Here is a 21,292-nt window from a genome sequence, read left to right on the forward strand (position 1 = left end):
TTCATTTAAAGGTCGAGGACGTGTCACTTGTTAAATTATTTAAGTGGCGAGCGGGTTTCCTTATCGAATAAATTTCTATTAGATAGTGGCGGTTGTTGTGTAAGAGCACAATCCCAGATCTATCGGCGGGCCCGGGGGGGGGGGAGTGGGGAGGGGAGGGGGGGCAAACCGGGGTTATTGTCTCAGGTGAAAGTTTCAGGGCGCGCCATTGATTTTTGAACATTTTTGAACGCATCGTAAGTTGGTTTCTGAACGAATCATAAGTTGATTTATGAATGCGTGCAACATGTACATGATGTCCCTGCTATGGGAATCTCAATCGCATCTAGAAATAAATAAACTTACTCGCAGGATGGGGCTAACGAACTGAGCTGAATACACCCGAACGGCTGAATGCCAATCGCTGTTCGTTTATGTGGTTTGGTGGGTGTGCGAATGATCGGCTTTGTTGTAATTACTAGCGAAATCCATAGATTCAGACTATCGGAGTGGAAATAAACGGCTAACAGGAATAACAGGCAAGAAAGATTATCCTCTCGGTCTACCCAGAAAATGAAATTCTGACAGAAAAGTTTTGTCCAAATCACTACACTACTAAGGGCCAGTTGCACAGTCCCTGGTTAGCAGGCGCTGAAGTTCAGTTCTCGGAATAGCGCGGCAAACGTCTAACCGGAGAATAAACACAGGATAAGTAAACCGGTGCTTCTGGCAGGGTTAGTGAAGTTAACCGCAGAATAAGTTTTGAAAATGGCAGGAACAGTTACAGAATTAGTGATGACAAGATTGTTAGAACGAGGGAGGAGAAGAAACGGGGGGCTTCACACAAATTATATTGAAGAATACGACGATTCCAAATTTATATACAAATTTCGTACTACTACTTTTCGTTCTCCTACATGAGAAACTGGAGCGAATGAATGAAATGTGAAACTGTTTCCTAACATAAAACAATTTAATTGCGTAGGCCTCCGCGGCCAAAGTCAGTTGACATAAAAGATTTCTGTGTATGGTACGGCGTCATACTGTGTAAAACTGCTGCTGGAGAAAATCAACTGTGACCAAGAAGAAGGACGCTGCAACCGTGACCGAAACGTTGATTTTCTCCAGCAATAGTTTTATACAATATGAACGCCGTGCCATAACCAGAAAACTTTTACGTCGATAAAACATTTTGCTTGTAGTAGGACTAATAGGCATTTGATATCGGTAATTCGTCAGTTATATTCTATCGTTTGTAAATGAGGTACATAAAAGTGACGATTTATGCCAAAACAGTCTCGCTTATTTGGCATGTATTAAAATTGCTGACAGAATCGTCGTTCGGTTCTTGTTAGAACAACATTATAATAAATGAAAAGCACCAGTTTCCTTTTGTTCTACAATATTACTTTTATTGTGTTAACCGGTTTTCGGCTTACAAGGCCATCTTCATATCAGGACTGTGAGCAAGGTGTTTGTTCATTTCCTGGGCTAATCCTAAATAACCAGACACAGCTCAACACTTTCCCTCTCCTAAACTTTATATAATCATCTCTGTTGTTCATTACTTCCCACACTGTCCCATTTTTCTGTATTCATGAAGTTCTTTTGTTTTATCGAAGTTGTCTATTTATTCCATATAGACTGTAGTTTCAATTGTTAGGGCTTTCTTTTAACTGGTACTTGTATTAGTGTCCAATACCTCTTGTAGTTCTGCAATCAGATATTGTTCATATTTTACTTTGTTCGTATATTTAATGCAAACTGTTACATAGCCACAGTTCTGAATATAATGTTAATGTAAAAATGCAGTACCACCACACTCTCAAAGATTACATTTACTGTATGTTCCCGCAAATGCCTTCATTTTCCCGCATTTATTTATTTCTGTTTATCTTACTGATATTGCTTAAGTTCCTTATGTGTTTTGTAGTTACACTGAGAACTGTTTCTTCTCTTAATTGGTTAGTGTATCACTCTCCATGTTTTATATCTCCTGATGTAGCCTTGTCAACTACTAATTTTATTTTATTTTATTAGTTTTTTTATTAATAGAAACTGTTATGTAGGCATGCTATTCCTATTTTGTGTTAAAGTTTTTCCTGTTTTTATGTGTTTTGTAGTTACACTGAGAACTGTTTCTTCTCTTAATTGGTTAGTGTATCACTCTCCATGTTTTATATCTCCTGATGTAGCCTTGTCAACTACTAATTTTATTTTATTTTATTAGTTTTTTTATTAATAGAAACTGTTATGTAGGCATGCTATTCCTATTTTGTGTTAAAGTTTTTCCTGTCTGCTCCATTTTTATTTATTTACTGTTCAATTTTTTACCTTTTCATTGCATTACTACCACACTGTCAAAGATGTTACGTTATGTTTCTGCTTCAGTCTAGAGGTGTTACTTCTCTTCCAATGTTGTTTGCAAATATCGGTACTTCTTTGGTGACAATACTCAGTAAATGTCTGAACATGGCTTTGCAACTAGAAAACCGGCCAACACATTAAAAGCTTTTCATTTATTAGTAAAATTGTGGCAATATTAGAAGGGCCTATCTCGTTTTATCTAACAGACGGTGACAAAACAGACGTAAAGAACTCGAGAAATCACACCAATGTTGGGTACTATTTCTATTAACAGGTTTTTCAGTATTAGACAAGGACATTTTGATTTTTCATGCAGCAAAACGTTTGACGAAGACTGATGAGGTAATAGATTCTTTCGCAGAATGGAAAGCAAGCAGTGTAAAGTTAGAGCGAGATTAGAGAGAAAAACTGTTGGGACCTAAGGATTGAAGACATGTGTACTCTCATGGTTGTCTCTGTCTTTATTGGTTTTATGTACCCTATATTTATTTTCATGTTACAGGAGAAAGGTATTTGCTAATAGGCAATAAAGAGTGAAAGTTTTCTGCAGAGTTTTTATGCTGCCCGTTACAAATAATCCCGAGCTGTATTAATTGTGAGTTTTTTTTAATAGGGTAGGATTTGAAATTGGCCGACTGGGAGCAGGAGAGGCACCACGAGATATTTTCATTTCCACTGTCCTGAATACAGGTGCAATGGTTGCCATTACAAAATATATGCCTTTGAATTCCACAGAGCGAAACGCAGTGATGTGCGACAAAAGAATGCCGTCTGAATAGGCATGGCACTGCACTTTAGCACACCTAAGACCAGATAACATGTTCTGACATTTCCTCGAACAGAGACGTTTTATATATCAAAGTCTTCAGAAAGACGTGCGCTACAAAATTAACATATGTTTCAAAAATACATTTAAAAAAAGCTTTGACGTCCTATCTCAAACGTTAGACGGGGAGGGAAGGTGGCCCCACTGTCAAGCTTTTATCCCGGTTCGGAAATATCGTAGATCTGGGGCTGTAAGAGCACAGGAGCATGTGAACATCCTAACTGTTGCAGAATGAGATTGTCACTCTGCGGTGAGGTGTGTGCTGATATGAAACTTCCTGCACCAGAACTCGAACTCGGGACCTTTGCCTTTCGCGGTCAAGGGCTCTACCAAAGGCAAAGGTCCCCAGTTCGAATCTCGGTCCACACACAGTTTTCATCTGCCAGGAATTTTCCCCCTAACTGTTGACGCCTTGTGGATTTATTGGTTATTTTTGTTTGAATGTATTTAAACGTAATGTAGATGTGGTAATCTGAAATACACGGCACTAAATCTACCGCGCTACGCTACATTGCTCCTCTAGAGTCGGTGAAACTTGGCATTAGGTTTATGAGTACACCTTCAGCTGCACACGTTTGAAGTAGCTTTTGCGCATGCGCAACTGGCGTGACGTCATTGCCTTACAGGCCAAATTCATATGGATTTCATAAATAAACTAACGGTTCACGGCGTGCACAGCCAGCACTTACTGCTCACCTACAAGTTCACTTCACTGTCACCAGGTGGTAGCACACAGCAGCAGACTTTTATCCCCGTTCGCTTGGCATAAATCCCGCTAGGTAGTAGCATTCTCCACAGATAATGGACATCGATATATGTTGTAGTTATACTGATTGACCTATTTTCTGGGCCGGCCGCCGTGGCCGAGAGGTTCTAGGCGCTTCAGTCCGGAACCGCGCTGCTGCTACGGTCGCAGGTTAGAATCCTGCCATGGGCATGGGTGTGTGTGATGTCCTTAGGTTAGTTAGGTTTAAGTAGTTCTAAGTCTAGGGGACTGATGACCTCCCGATGTTAAGTCCCATAGTGCTTAGAGCCATTTGAACCTACACTCCTGGAAATTGAAATAAGAACACCGTGAATTAATTGTCCCAGGAAGGGGAAACTTTATTGACACATTCCTGGGGTCAGGCACATCACATGATCACACTGGCAGAACCACAGGCACATAGACACAGGCAACAGAGCATGCACAATATCGGCACTAGTACAGTGTATATCCACCTTTCGCAGCAATGCAGGCTGCTATTCCCCCATGGAGACGATCGTAGAGATGCTGGATGTAGTCCTGTGGAACGGCTTGCCATGCCATTTCCACCTGGCGCCTCAGTTGGACCAGCGTTCGTGCTGGACGTGCAGACCGCGTGAGACGACGCTTCATCCAGTCCCAAACATGCTCAATGGGGGACAGATCCGGAGATCTTGCTGGCCAGGGTAGTTGACTTACACCTTCTAGAGCACGTTGGGTGGCACGGGATACATGCGGACGTGCATTGTCCTGTTGGAACAGCAAGTTCCCTTGCCGGTCTAGGAATGGTAGAACGATGGGTTCGATGACGGTTTGGATGTACCGTGCACTATTCAGTGTCCCCTCGACGATCACCAGTGGTGTACGGCCAGTGTAGGAGATCGCTCCCCACACCATGATGCCGGGTGTTGGCCCTGTGTGCCTCGGTCGTATGCAGTCCTGATTGTGGCGCTCACCTGCACGGCGCCAAACACGCATACGACCATCATTGGCACCAAGGCAGAAGCGACTCTCATCGCTGAAGACGACACGTCTCCATTCGTCCCTCCATTCACGCCTGTCGCGACACCACTGGAGACGGTCTTGGCGTGCATCCGTGCGCCGCTGCGGTCCGGTCCCAGGTCGACGGGCACGTGCACCTTCCGCCGACCACTGGCGACAACATCGATGTACTGTGGAGACCTCACGCCCCACGTGTTGAGCAATTCGGCGGTACGTCCACCCGGCCTCCCGCATGCCCACTATACGCCCTCGCTCAAAGTCCGTCAACTGCACATACGGTTCACGTCCACGCTGTCGCGGCATGCTACCAGTGTTAAAGACTGCGATGGAGCTCCGTATGCCACGGCAAACTGGCTGACACTGACGGCGGCGGTGCACAAATGCTGCGCAGCTAGCGCCATTCGACGGCCAACACCGCGGTTCCTGGTGTGTCCGCTGTGCCGTGCGTGGGATCATTGCTTGTACAGCCCTCTCGCAGTGTCCGGAGCAAGTATGGTGGGTCTGACACACAGGTGTCAATGTGTTCTTTTTTCCATTTCCAGGTGTGTATTTTCTGGGATTCTGAATGAGATACAATATATTAAGTTTGGATTTTATCATACAGTTATCCATTTGAGGCTCTGAGAACTACAAAGAACATCATCGTCGATTGTGAGACATATAGCACTGATTCATGCTTCTGACATCTGTGGATCTTATGTTCTGGTTCCTTTGACATTCAATTAAATGTGGGATGGGGATGGAAGACGGCTTGCTTTTGGCCCTTATGGCTCTCAGCGCCTCATTTGTATTCTAGCGAAGTGACCTTACTGGTAGATAGCGCTACTTGAATTTCATTATTTCCACATATGGCACTTTGTGTTTGGGGTTCGTCTTTTACTGTGCAGCAATCGGCTTTCCTGTGCAGTGTCGGCATGAACTGTGTTAAACCTGTTTTAATTGCCGACAGGAAAGAAAATTACCAAGAAAAGTTAGCCGCAAAGGAACTAGCTCTTCCCAGACCAGATCCGTTGTCAGAAAGTGACGAAATCAAACAAGCGTAACTACAAGCGAACATTTAACGAAGAAGAGTATAATAGACGGAAGTTGCTATGTGGATGATTTTCAGCCTGGAAGTTGATTTGTTAACTGTTACATGATTAGTGAGTGTGTACATTTGTTCAGACAACTAAAAAAAAAAATCTCGAAAACTGCCACTTACACAATAATGCGAAACGGGGATTAGTGAAAGCTTAAACATTATTTCGTTCTTGCCGTAAACTGTGCTTAATTATGTACAGAACAACAAATTTCCACAAAGTGAATTCTTCCTCTTTTTAGACTAATTATTACTATTATTATTATTATTATTATTGACAGTGGCTGAAGTTGTGTAAATATGTTGATAAGCATACCTGTTGTACAGCAGATGCTATGAATTTCACACCCTCATTTTACCTGAATTTAAAAATTTATGAACACCGAGAATATATACTTAAGAGCCACCACTGCTATTAGAACAACCATATTTCCTAAACAGTTAATGTGTACAGCTCGGATCAACATGCGAGAGTGTTTTAATCTGCAGCAAAGCAAATTATACAGGTTGTTCAAACTATCCCTGTGGTTTCAGATGACGACTGAGCGAAAACTAGACACAGAAAAATGACTAGCTATAGCATCTTTCAAAGTTTCAATTCGTAATAAACCACATAGTGTAGTTGCAGAGAGCACCACCAGGAGTTCGGCGTATAATGGAGCGGTGCGCTTTGTACCTTAGAACTCGCTGAACGTGAATCAGTTGTAACACATCAATGTTTCATACTAAAGAGTAGGTAAAAAGTTAAAAAACAAAGCAATCTGTGGCTGGTACAACACGTTCCATGAGACTGGCTGTATCTGTGATGCCTAGAAAACAGGCCGTCCAGGATCTTTAGCAGAGAAGGTGGAACATGCGCAAGAGTCATCCAGCAGGAGCGAGAAGAAATCGGGACACGTGCGAGCAATCAGCTACCTGACACATTCTAGACAAACGTCTGCATGTGAAAGCGTACCAGCTTTTGTTACATGCACCGACTACTGTTGATCAGCTGGAAGATCAGCCAGCTCTTCGTCAGAAACTCCTAAAACATCAGCCTGAGGACGTTAGAAGCTATCTTTATAACAGCGGAATATGTGCATTCCAAATGTCTGCTTGTAGTGTTGCTCATGTGAAAGTCAGCGAAAGTTTTCCCTATGTTTTCGAATCGTGTAACTGAGACAGGATTTGGGTGCCAGCCTGGTATTCTCGTCCTGGGACGTGGGAAACCGCCTTAGAAGCACTTCAAGGCTGGCCAGCATACTGGTCCTCCTCGTTGATACGCCGGGCAGATTCGGTCCGGAGCCAGTGCACCTCCCCATCCCGGTACCCGCTCTTTAACACGGTCGGCTTTCCGTGCGAATATTTCATTAAATTTCGTCTGTTTAAAGTCCCAGGCGTATAGACCGTGTTCAGTATATTTACACGTGTTGTTTCTCAGTTGTAGGAGCTCAAGGATTGCCGAATTTATAACTGTATCAAGTACATACCTAATCGCATATTCTGAAATAATGTATACTGTTAAGTAAACGAAGCTGTAGAATTACCTACAACGTTTTGTGGAAGTCAGGAAACACGACATAAACGTGAGCTCCGCTGGCTTCTTCCTTGTGGAGATCATGAACAAAGAGAGCAAGAAGGATTTAATGCGATTGATAACCGTGGAATTCGTGCTAATGGCTGCAGTTGTGTTTCGAAAAAAAGAAAGTCGTCTTACGGGAACACAATCTGTATGCAGTAATTCATCACCTACGAAACAGATGTGGCCCGCTCATATGATTACTAATCACTGCCACACACGTAAGGTAGTCCTTACTCTTGCTCAGAAAACCATAGCATGACGAATATTGGCATTTCAATAAACACGGATCATTACGAGTCTACCCAAAACAGGATTTTGCTACTACCTAAGTACTTCACCAACAAACATGCTTTTTGTGACTGCTTTTTGTTTGCTAGCTTAATGAAGGACACTGCACAATACGAGTATGTTCTTAACATGCAGCAATGGTCATCACGAATATGAACACAAAAAGTAAGGCAACACACAAATACAGAAAGTAGCACTTGCAAACAACACTAAATATACACATATATACAAGAAAAGAGAATAAAAAATCCATCTTACTCTCCTCATTCATGGTCTTCACAAGGCAGAAGATTTATTTATACAATTCCTTAAAATGTAAGTTTTCAAAACTATTATTATTCAATACAAAATGTTTTTCCTTTTCTAATGTAGACATTCATTTATTTCCCAGTTCCTTTGCTCTAGCTTTTAATTCATTGACTTTCAGGCTATTTAAACTCACAATCTATAAGAAATTTTTTTTATTAGATTTGTAAAAAATAAGAAAAAGGTTTTGGAAGAAATATTGTACACAAATTTATCTTTTATGCATTATAGGATTGCAGATTCTGTGATGTTTCACCCTGAAATAATTCAACAAATAACATGAGATTTAATTAAATCAATAAAAATTATAATTTTCAAATAAACTTTACACGTTAAATTGCTCTTTATAGTATCAATCAACAGTACACATGTATCTTCAGTAGGATAACAATGGCCAGAAAAAACGAAAGAGCAAGAGTTTTCATTCTTAGTATTGCCACTTGTACATATAAATTTTTATTAATTTAATAAAAATTATTTTTGATGAAGGGCAGCTATTGCAAGTACATGTTATTGATATATTTGAATTAATTCAGAATAACATGCTTTCATATCAAACAAGGAAGTGTGTGTCATTGTTGATAAAGATAAATGACAATTGTTTAAACTCCTCCGCATAGTCGAACATATAACACACGGCTACAACATGAACAAAGCCACAGGAGCCGTGTTCCTAGACATCGAAAAGGCTTTCGATCGTCTCTGGCACAACGGACTCATACGCAAACTAAGCGAAGCTGGTTTCCCAGACGGACTCGTACGTCTCATACACTCATATCTCACGAACAGATGTTTCAACACTAACATGCAGGATAAACAATCAACACAACACGGTATCCAAGCTGGAGTACCCCAAGGGAGCATCCTAGGGCCCATTTGGTTTAACCTGTACGTTACTGACTTTCCAGCGACACAAAACACGACGTTAGCCGTCTACGCGGATGACACAGCCATCCTCGCGCAAGACTGGAAACCATCGAACATCAATTCACGAATACAGACAGCACTCAGAACAGCTGAGCCTTGGTTGGAGCGATGGCGTATTAAACTAAACGTCGACAAGTGCGAAGCAGTTCTGTTCACACGCAGACCGAAACTACTGCGCAAACACCAACACTGTAGACCGATAACACTACATACACGCCCAATACGTTTCCGAGAGAAAGTCAGATACCTTGGTGTCTGGTTGGACCGAAAACTTACATGGGGGGACCACATCGAATACGTTGCCAACCGAGCGCACGCGAGGCTCAAACAGCTCTACCCAATGCTCAACAGGGAAAGCACACTGAATAGGAGGGTGTCGAGGTCCTTATACATGACACTGATTAGACCTCTGATGACGTACGCAGCTCCCGTCTGGGGATATGCAGCTCCCACACGACTGCGCCGCCTGCAGATCATACAGAACAAGGTGCTACGAATCATGAGCAATGCTCCACGCTACACACGCACCGTGGATCTTCACCATGAATACCGCCTTGATACCCTCAAGGAAGTATTCAAAAAACACGCCACACGACTATACAGGAACTCGAGACACTCGAACAATCCTTTCATCCTCACTCTGGGAAACTACGATCACAACCACAGGTGGAAACACAAGCGGCCAATGACACTGCTAGCTAGGGCATAGCCACCTATGGTTAACTAACATACGCAAACAGCGACAAACGTCGGCAAGCCCCTGCATATCAGCAACACTGACTGGCAACTACCAGCTGCTATTAGTGCCGACCAACAGGCCACAGCAGGGACACCGACGAGCTCGCCCACAGACGCACAAACAATCTGCCAACATTCCCTCACACTGTGCCTCCGGTATATGACCTATCGGACACAAGATCGATAACAAACCTAACTGTTGCAGGATGCTGACGCTGAACGAGGACTCTGTACCAGCACCCAGCGCCAGCCGCCGAGCAGCACAAACGCACAACGTCAAGGTATCGACATGCATGATACCCACTACTAACAAAGCCTATCCTTACACAGCCTATTGCAGGCAGCAAGACAACCGCTACTGCTCTTACCGCCCGACCTAACTTTCGCAGAGGTTTTTTTCCCTTGGCCCTTGCCTTGGCACTTTTTTTCCTCTGCCCTTCAAACCGCTACCCTTCGTCGGATTTCGACCAATCTATCTCCAGATGAGCGCGTATTAATGGTTAATCCTAACCAGACGTACGCAAACATCGCAGTACCCACATCCTGCGACACCTCACTTTAGTGAATACTAACCCTTATGCAGAGATGGCAGTAGACCTTTTGTGTTGGCCATCATGCCGGTGTGGGCGTGGAGGGGCTCCACCTCTATATATATATATATATATATATATATATATATATATATATATATATATATATATATATAATATTTAAAGGAAAGATGTTCCTGAAATATTGGAGTATAAAGATGTAAATGATGCAATTTGTAAACATGTAGATGCTGACGATAAAATAAAATATGAAAATATTTTTAACTCTGGTATTTGCCGGGGTTGAGAGGTAATGAAAACTCATCAATATTGATAAATGAATCTGGTTTATATTCACTTATTTTATCATTTAATAAACAAGAGGCTAAAAACTTCAAAAGTTTAAATGAGCAAATAGCTATAGATTTCCAAAATGAATTAAAAATCAAAGAAGAAGAAAAGGAAGAATTAGAAAATAAAAGTAAAACTCTAGAACAATTCAAAAGTTTATGAACGAGGTTAAACAAAAAACTAAAAATGGTTATATTAACATAACTACCTCGAAAAGATATTCTTTATTCAATAATTTTGAAGTAGGAAAAACAGAAAGTTTGTCTATTAGAAACTGTAATTTTAATTCTTCATACAATGAATTAGATAAATTTTATGTGTGTTACTATGACAAAGCATATAACGTAAATAAAGCAGAAAAATTAAACCATCATTTACTTTATGATTTTAGAGATAAGACGGGTAAAGAAATTTTTGTTTTACATTACACACCATTACTTGAGATTGTTAAATTAACGATTAAAAATATAAACGACACTTTTGATTATACTAACGACCTAACTAGGAATTGCCTGAGATAAATGTACAGGGTGATTATAATTAATGTTAAACTTTCAAAATGCTGTAGAAATAACATCACTGGTTCAGAATAATGTGAAAATTGCAATGGAATATTAACGGAGGACGAGGAAAACGTATCGCAAAAGAAAAACAATTCTTTGAAAATTCATCAATAGATGGCGCTGCATGTACCAGAATACGTAAAGGAAAACACTTTGTCATACAAACAACCCACAGAAGTTGGCATAAACATGCCATGCACACAGTTTTCCTCCTTTAATGTTTGCGACATTTTCCACGACTGTCTCAATGGAGGATCACACTCTGCTTGTAGATTAGATTGGATTAGATAAGATTATTAGTAGTAAAGTGATATTACAAAAATGATGACTGTGCACATATCACTCTGCAGAAACTGAAAGGTTTAAAAAATAGGCGTTGGTTCTATGACTGCGGTAGGTCTGGAGAAAATGATTCGGAAATTCGAAAAGATGGGTTTTTTGGTGTGCAACAGGTAGAGGGAGCAAATGAACTGATTCTATGTCAGTAGAAGCAATGGCCACAGCTATGCAGGAGGAGGCGTGTGGTGGTGTGAAAACGTATAGTGCATGGAGAATTGCCATTACATTGGACATATCTGTGACCACAGTGCGTAAAATCCTATGAAACATCCTTCTGTGCTATCCATTCAAAATTACCGATGATTGGCTGTGGAAGATTTTGTGGACAGACGAAATCCACTTCAATCTGACAGGATATGTCAATACAGAGAATTCTCAAATATGGGCAACGTAAAATCCACACGCAAATCAGCTAGTACCACTTCATCCTGAAAAGATCACTGTTTGGTGCGGTTTTACGGCATCATTTATCATACGGCCATATTTTTTCGAAGAGACAGGTACTTCCAGTCCTGTTATCCGTACTGTCACTGGCAAGCGCTATGAGTACCTTTTGCACAACCACGTCATTCCAGCTCTCCAAAAGCATCATTTTTATGCAGGATGGCCCACGTCCGCACATTGAAAATCCAGTTAGGCAGCTGCTAAAGCGCCATTTCGGAAATGCTACAGTTATCTGTCACCATTTTCCTACAGCCTGGTATCCTGTTCACCAGATCTTAATCTGTGTGACTTCTGGCTGTAGGGATATCTGAAAGATGTTGTGATCAGTGTTCTGATTGCAAATTTAGCAGCATTGAAGGCACATATTGCGCAACACATTGTTAACCTAGCCTCAGAAACACTTCAGTTGTACAACATACTGGATCTCAATTTCAACTTGTTATTTCTAGAGCAGTTTGAAAGTTTAACTTGAATTTTAATCAATGTGTATATGATGGATCCAACTACACCAAAAGATAAATAATTGGATGGTGAGGAGTTATAAGAGAAAAAGATATAAACTCTTACATGATTGTATAAATGAAAATAATTGAAGTCTAACTATTATTAGATAGAATGGAAACTTATCAGGTTTGTAATAAAAAACTATGGAATAGTTTTAAAGAAAGAAATGGAAAAGTAATAAAAAATCATCAACAAATAATGAAACTAAATTACAATAAAACATTATTTCTTTCTCATTTTAATAAACTTCCAATTACTCCTTCATAATTACATTTCTTATAATATTTGTAACGATTCTTCTATACATCCAATAATCAAAACTCACTAAAGCTTTGATTTGATTCAATCAACTCAAAATTGCAAAGTTCTCAAATAATTCTGACATTTTTTCGCTTTTGTTAACTTTTCCTTAATATCGAATTATACTTTATCACTTTTAATAAAACAATTAGCAGAATGAACATAATCAGTACGAAACATGTTTAAATTTTCAGTAACGAACTCCATTTATAATTAATTTTTTTAATAAAATAACAGTATTTTTATTTCCACAACTTTTCTGTGGATTATCAAATGCCAGACATTTAACATATACTTAGTTAACTTCGTTTTTCAAAACTTTTTCAACAAGATGTACATGTGAATATTTTGTTTTCATCAATTCATGTTCTTCAAAATTTTTGTTTATTTCTTCTCCATTTAAATAACTTAATTTATATGTTATTGGACTACAATCCATTCAAACATTTTTGTCAACCAGCTAGCAGTAAATCCTTTTTCAAAACTTCCTTTGAGCTTACTGGTTCTAACTTTATCACCTTTTTTAAGTTTCAACTTTTCATTAGCTACAATAACAGTTGTTTTATAATTCTTTTCATTAACTTATATCAAATTCACTTCTGTTGTCAAATATTTTGTGTTACTATATTCATCAGCTAATTTGAAGACCATGTCATTCCATTTGCAATTTCCTTCTGAGTCTAATTTTTCCACATCTTTTTTTTCAATGTTCAATTAAATCGTTCAACAATAGATGCTTTTAATTCTGTAGGAGTTCAATAATGGTTAATATTATATTTTTTCATCGGAAATGATGTCTGATGCTTTTGACAGAGCGTAGGGAAACGATGCAGGAGATCTGCACCACCATAATAGCTAAGGTCATAATGGAGGTGGTTTGCCATTGCCTTCCTCTGATCGTAAAGGGGATGAATGATAATGATGAAGATGACACAACAACATCCGGTAATCTCAGGGCAGGTGAAAATCCCTGACCACTATGGGAATTGAACTCAGGACCCCACGCTTGGGAAGTGAGACAATGAACTGTACACCATTTTTCATTAGTATTTTGAATTCTTTATTATAGAATTCTTTACCATTAGTGTTTGCAAATGTTTTGGAATGATAACAGTTGACAAATATTCACAGCCTTTATTTATGTTTAAAATAATTTCAAATATCCTGAATTCATTTCCACTAAATCAGTTTACAATAATTCACCAATATCGAGAGAGATTACATCTCTTCATGTAAAATTTTTTAACAGATTTACTATTTTTACTTTTACATATTGTAAAAAGACTTCCAATCCTCTGTCCTACAATTGTAGTGATAATTTTGCAAGGATTGTCTTAGTAAATTTTTGACATGTCAAACAGTAGATATGATTTTCCATTTATACAGAATAAAAATTTAATAAGGTTTAAATTATTTCACCAAATACAATTAGCTTTACCTCAATAGGAACAGTTGCAACTGTGTCTTTTAATATCACACTTAGTAAATTTGATTTTTCGTACCATTGTAAGTTGATTACTATTATTTACATTGTATAGCTTATTGGAAACTCTTATATAATATCAAATTCATCAAATGTCAAGTATTTGTTTGAATTCTTACAACAACAATGATTCTTATAAGCCTGAAATCATATTGGATATTGTGCATTTTTTGTTCATTTCCAGTTATGTAAATAAATTCAATTATTTGTCTGTCATGCACTATATTTTTTAATCCATTAAACTCATCTAAATCATAAGAAACTTTAAAAATTATATCATGTGTCTTTCATGATAATCTTCTGAGGCTCCATCACACAAAGCATTTTGCTTCTTATAATCTGTAAGAATGGCTGCATATTCAGCCTCGGTAATAAGACTTTTAGATCTTCTTTATTAATATAGATCCTGAATGGTGTTGAAATACATGTGTACTCAGCTTTTGTGACATTTGTTTCTAAATATGTTTAGCAACTGCATTTTGATCAATTACTGGAACTTTTATATCTACTAATCTCATACCTTTCAAATAGATATAACCTTTAGTTGCTTTAAATATGCTACATAAATGTATTATTTAATTCTATATGGAACTATTTCATTGCATTTTAATTTTTGGATAAATTTTGATTCCACATTAACTGCTTCAACTGAGCTAACTCATTATTATTACATTTTAAAATTATCTGTCACCTTGTTCATTTATCTTATTTCGAAAATTGTCCATTTATTAAAGTCAAAATATCATTAAACTTACAAGTGCCTGTTAATTGTTTTAACACAAATATACACAACTGACCATATATTACTTCATTAAAATTTTGTATTCTCTCAATATTGTAAAATGAATCATTTTTTCCCAAATAGTTAACTAGTTGTTTTGATATATTTCCTCCAAATGAATCAAACACAAATTTCAAATTTCTCGATTTAGGATGACAAATCCAAAGAGCACCAATATGATCAGATGTGTCTAAATGTACCATTCCAGATTGAATTTTTATGGTTTATTAGGTAATTTGTCAATCATATAAACACAACGAAAGTCTGATTCTTCAGTTTCTCCTGGCGTATTTCTTTCTCGAACAATCCATGGGTGTACTGCCAGTCCATAGTGTCGAACGGCCACAATATTTCGGAGATCAGACATGTCGCCATCGTCAGGTGCCCTGACGACAGAAATTCTGAGGACGGACAGCCGTCTAAAATCCCCTCCTTCCTGAGGCGTTCTCTCCGTGGTCCGCACCCGCGCGTCAGCGGTCAATGAGGCGCTAGCGTCGGCGTCTGTGGTGGTGTCAGTGTAATTACCTCGTCCACTCTAGTCGCCCGTTCGTTTCCTTTGCTGGGCGTCTTTTTAATTAGACTCAGTGCTGATTCCCATGCCGTGCTGAGGTTGTAGCCGCAATCTCGGTTGATGAGTCTGCCCCTGGTACGAATTTCGATAGCCTCTCTAACGACGCTGCCCCAGTATTTGGATGTCTCTGCCAAGACCCTGGTATGTTGGTAGCCCATTTCGTGACTTTCGGACAAACAGTGCTCTGCGACTGCCGTCTTGTTGGGGTACCCAAGTCGAGTGTGCCTCTAATGTTCTCGGAAGCGATCTTCGATGGTGCGCTCTGTCTGTCCAAAATAAGTCTTCCCACATTGATAGAGAATTTGGTATATGCCGGAATTTCGCAAACCGAGATCGTCTTTGGCACTTCCCAATAATGCTCGCGTTTTATTTGGTGGGCAAAAGACAGTTCCAGTTCGGTTTTTCCTCAACATTCGTCCTATTTTCCCCCATATAGCGCCCGGATACAGTATATAGGGAGTGGCTATCTCATTCTCCGTAACTTCTTCTGTCTCCACACGCTGTATTGTAGAGGTGGGGTGGAGAGCGCATCTGATCTGCCATTCTGAGTACCCGTTTTTCCGGAATCCAGTTTTGAGGTGTTCCAGCTCTTGGGGCAGACTCTCTGCATCAGAGATGGTGTGCGCCCTGTGCACCAGTGTATTTAGCACACCATTTCTCTGCTCAGGGTGGTGGCAGCTATCCACTTGCAAACAAAGGTCGGTGTGCGTTTTCTTCCTGTATACCCCATGGCAGGGCATGGGAACCAGCATTGAGTCTAATTAAAAAGACGCTGACCAAAGGAAACGAACGGGCGACTAGGACGGACTGGGCAAATACACCGACGCCACCATAGACGCCGATGCCAGCGTCTCACTGACCGCTAACGTGCGGTTGCGGACCCCGGAGAGAACGCCTCGCGAGGGGAGGGGATTTAAGACGGCCGTCCGCCCTCAGGAGTTCAGTTCCCGTCAGCGCACCTGACAATGGCAACATGTCTGATCGCCGAAATATTGTGCCCATTGGACACTATGGGCCAGCAGTACACCCATGGACTGTTTGTCACAATGACAGTGTTTAATTTTTAAATGTTTAGCAAAGTTTCTGTATATCAAAATTTGTTTATGGTTTATCATACTTTCTAATAATTTATTTTAATATTTTTTGCTTTAGTTCCTTTCATCTGCATTGCTTTGTTATGAATTTTTGTTTTTCTCATTATTTATCACTTTTTCTCATTTATGGCTGCATTTGCATCAGCAGCTGCTCCACCAGAGAGTAAATCCATTGTTGCTAGATATGGTATCGCAGCCATTTGTAATGGTAAAAATCCACCTTCATGTTTTCTTAATCCTGGACCTTCTTCCTTTTTTGTTAGATGTTCAAGAATTTCTTTCACGACTGTAATATGCAATGTAATAATTCAGTTTCCAAAAGTTTTCTTGTCTTTCTTTCGTTTTTTAATGTCAGTTAAAAATGGTTCAACACTATTTAACTGTTCGTGATGCAGTTTAATTTGAACTGATTTTTGTTTAGTCTTCCAACTAGGTAGCAAAGTATAGTCAGTGCTGAAGTTATTCATTTTCATAGATAAAAATTTTATAAGGATTATTATTTTCATCCATATCTAAGCTTATACTTAATTTTAGTTTTCCATATATTATTCCCCTAACTGCGGCTGCAGCTAATTTTTCACTTAACGAGGCAATGAAAGCTTGTTTTCTTTCTTTTGCAGCTAACTGATTTTCTATATCAGCTTTGTGTCTTTTTTCTAAATCTTTATATTCACGATAGGTGATGTCATGTTGTTTGCAAGCTTCATTTAATTTATTTATTCGTGGATCACCTCTAGTCAATCTTTCTTCTAATTTGGGTCCAGGACCATAGTACAAAGAGCCAGGTAGATCCACTTCAAATGGAATTTTATTAATAAAAGTGTTTACTGATTCTTTAGAATGTTTCTCACTTGTCCAGAAAGTGCGAGGTAGATTATTTACAAATCTAATTAAAAATGGAATTCCTTTTCGATTATCAATTATGAAGTCACTATATTTATTTGTTTATATCTGTGCTGCACCAACTTTTTCGTTACGATACTTTTCATTTCCAGCTAATTCTTCTCCATGAATTATACCTAATTATCGATTAATTGAGAGACATCGTCCATCCAACACTTTCGATTGGTTTTCCTGTGTATCTTCTAATGAATGTTGCACTTGTTTTTCCGTCTGTACTTGCATCTAAATCTACTGGTAATTTTGTTTTGGAAAGCTAATTACCTTTACTTGATTTTATTTTATTTAGTTTTTATAAGATTACAACTATCCGGAATGAATAAATACGTCTGCATAATTTGATAAATGAGAACCTGTAATTAGTTTATTCATATCTTCCACATTAATCTGTTTCTTAGTTAAGAGATTCATTAATCCATCTGTACCTTTATATGTTTTTTCACCAATTGTTAATTTATCTCCTTCAAATTCTGTAGGTAATCTACCAACATGTTTAAAACTACCATCAGGTTTTAATCCAAAAACTTTATCTTCACTATGATTAATACTGTATATTCCACTGTTCTTTCACTTATATTTAACCTTAGTGGGTTGTTTCCTTCTATTTTCAACCTCATACGCATATTTATTCAATAAATCCTGTATTTCTGATTCACTTAATGTATAATCCCTATCAGAGTGCTTAACTGCTGGTATGTCATTAAATTCTACTAAATAGTGTCGATTATAAGGCATAATTTGTTTTTCAGGTTCTCTATTTCTTCAATAGCTTGTATTACAATACCACCTAATCCTTCAATTCCTTATTTTACTTGCTCAGCTGCATCGATAACAGGTTGATCTTGTTTTTTATATTTTTCATGTTCTGGTATTGGTTGTTTTTTCCATATTTTAAAATCTTCAGCTTATTGTTCTTTTACTTTTCTATTTTGTCCAGCCTTTTTACAATGTCTGTATCGCATTTACTAAAGAAGAAGAAACATTAAGTATTTCCTGTCATATCTATTGTAATAAAACCAAATTCATTTTTATTCCAAAATTTACTTCACTTTTCTTTAAAATAAACAAATTTTAAATCAGCACCAATGAACACATGACAAATATAATTTAAATTTGTGTCATCGTGTCTGAAAATATTTAAGAAATAATATGGCTCCATATTTGTTTACTAAGTATGACAGTGTACATGTGATGTGTTACTACAGCGAATGGAACCTGTGACCACTGGAGACAGAGCCAGAAATTCCTCCAACTAGCGTAACACAACACACAGAGAAATGTCATACTAACGATTGTAAATCCACCTGATGATGGAGGTTTAAACCTTTGAAACGCGTCGTGGAGGTAAATAAACGGTGACTAGTAACAGTAAACTTGTTTCATTTAATGTCAGTAACAGTCACGGTAAAGCCAAAATGTTAGCATTTAGAGTAAATTAAGGTCAGTATGTTCTCCACCGCTTTCTGACAGACAGCAACAATTATTTTTTAGATGCTTGCAGACAGCAAAGCAGGTGGAAAGCACACACAGACAATTTAAGAGGCTTTTCATAGCGAGATAACGAAACGAAGTAACGACAAGCCACACCATGCGCCGTTCGTCAGTGGAACAGTGAAGGGAGAAAGATAGTGATTCCTAAGGTATCTTCCGCCACACGCCGTAAGGTGGCTTCAGGGTTATAGGTATAGAGTATACAGCTATCTACAGTTTCCTCTGGAAATCCGAAGCAATGATCCTCCACTTACGCGGTATTTAGTAAACAGCGTTTCCATCTGCAGTCAGACAGAATTTATCCTCCAACTTCACACAATACTTCATTACGAGAAGGAAACAGAAATACCAACAAAAGCTAATAACGCAAATAGTTACGTAACTGTGTACATCCCTTTGTTCTCCCTGAATGGATTTTCTCTCCTCATTTGTTTGCTTTCCATAACATCAGAGGGCTTAACTGGACGTCAGAGAGCCAGTAATGCGTTCTCCAGCCTTTGTGGAGAGAAGAATTTACGCCGTTGCGACGCTGTTTATTGTGTGGTTTTCACCCGCCGCTTGCCTCCCGTTCAGAATTCTGCGAAAGTATATTGAAGATGTCACATTGCTGCAATGTTAGGATGCAAACACTATGCAGCATGAAATGCAAAGTATTTACGTCTGGGCGTCCTGTGGTGATTTATGCGCAGCGTTCGATTGTAAAATTCACTTACATCTACAAGTGTGTTTCATAAGCCAACTCACGGTATGTGGTGGAGGGTACTTCTTTTACCACTACCATTTACTATCTCTGTTGTCAAATTTGCAAAATATGCTTGGGAAGAACGTCCGTATGAGCTATAGTTTCTGTGATTCTCACACGTTGGATACTTTAGAAAACGTATGCGGGTTGAAGTAATACATAAACTGTTTCTTCTTGGGAAGTATGCTCTCGGAATTTCAAAAGGAAACGTCTCTGCGACACGTAGCACCTCTGCTGTAGCGTCTGATACTGAATTTTGTTGATAATTTCCGCATCTCCCTTATGCCAAGTACAAGAAACCCTTCGCGAAGCCCGCTGCTCTCATCTGTGTCCTCTGTCAATGCAATATTATGAAAAAACTTATGAGCAATGTTCAGTAATCGGTCAAACGAATGTTTTGTACAGTTTTTTCTTCTACGACAAAGAATATAAGGTATTTTCGCCTGTTTACTTAAACAATATTCAACTCTATAAGTTCTCTACCTCAGTCGGTAAAAACGGAACCATTGAAGGGTCATTTTGTTGCTCATTTGTTTGTTTAGACCCCTTTTTCCAGGAACATATGGAGATATCAAGTTTAAATCTATGTCAGAGTAGCTGAATACCCGACACCACCTCCATATTCGTTTATTCTTTATTCTTGTTCATTTCTTCTTTTAATCAATCTCCTTCTTCCCCCCTCTCGAGAACAGACTGTATTTAGTTATGTTGACGTTTAGCCTTCCAGTTGACGTTCATTTTCTATGGTGTTTTTTCTGACTGTGATATTCTAGTGTGGCCAGTGTGTAGTACGCCAGTCATCCGTACTCAACCTTTTCAGCTTGTGCTGGAGTCAGAAGCTGAGTGATTATGTGCACTGAGAAAAATGTGAATAGTGTAACTGGGTCCTGTTATTCCTCGTTGAAAATGGGGAAGTATCGACAGGTATGTGTCTTGTCTTCTGCGTGACATCCTCAACGCCGCAGTCCGTCTGAATTTCCAGCGTGTTGCACCCACGACGTCATTCCAAACAAAGACAAGGGATTGAGCAAGAGCTCGGAGAGTTCACACGTCGGATGTGGACAAACAAGTGTTGCCTAGAAGATAATTTGTAGGGTTCATTTCGTCAGTCGGTAAAACGGACTTCTTATAGGATTACTTTGTTGTCCGTTTGTCCGTCCGTAAAGAAATATTCTTCTGAGTTACAGCTAGAGATGTTGTTGTTGTGGTCTTCAGTCCAGAGACTGGTTTGATGCAGCTCTCCATGCTACTCTATCTTGTGCAAGCTTCTTCGTCTCCCAGTACCTGCTGCAACCTACATCCTTCTGAATCTGCTTAGAGTATTCATCTCTTGGTCTCCCTCTACGATTTTTACCCTCAACGCTGCCCTCCAGTACTAAATT

Source organism: Schistocerca piceifrons, chromosome 1, assembly GCF_021461385.2.
Source record: "Schistocerca piceifrons isolate TAMUIC-IGC-003096 chromosome 1, iqSchPice1.1, whole genome shotgun sequence".
Taxonomy (NCBI): domain Eukaryota; kingdom Metazoa; phylum Arthropoda; class Insecta; order Orthoptera; family Acrididae; genus Schistocerca; species Schistocerca piceifrons.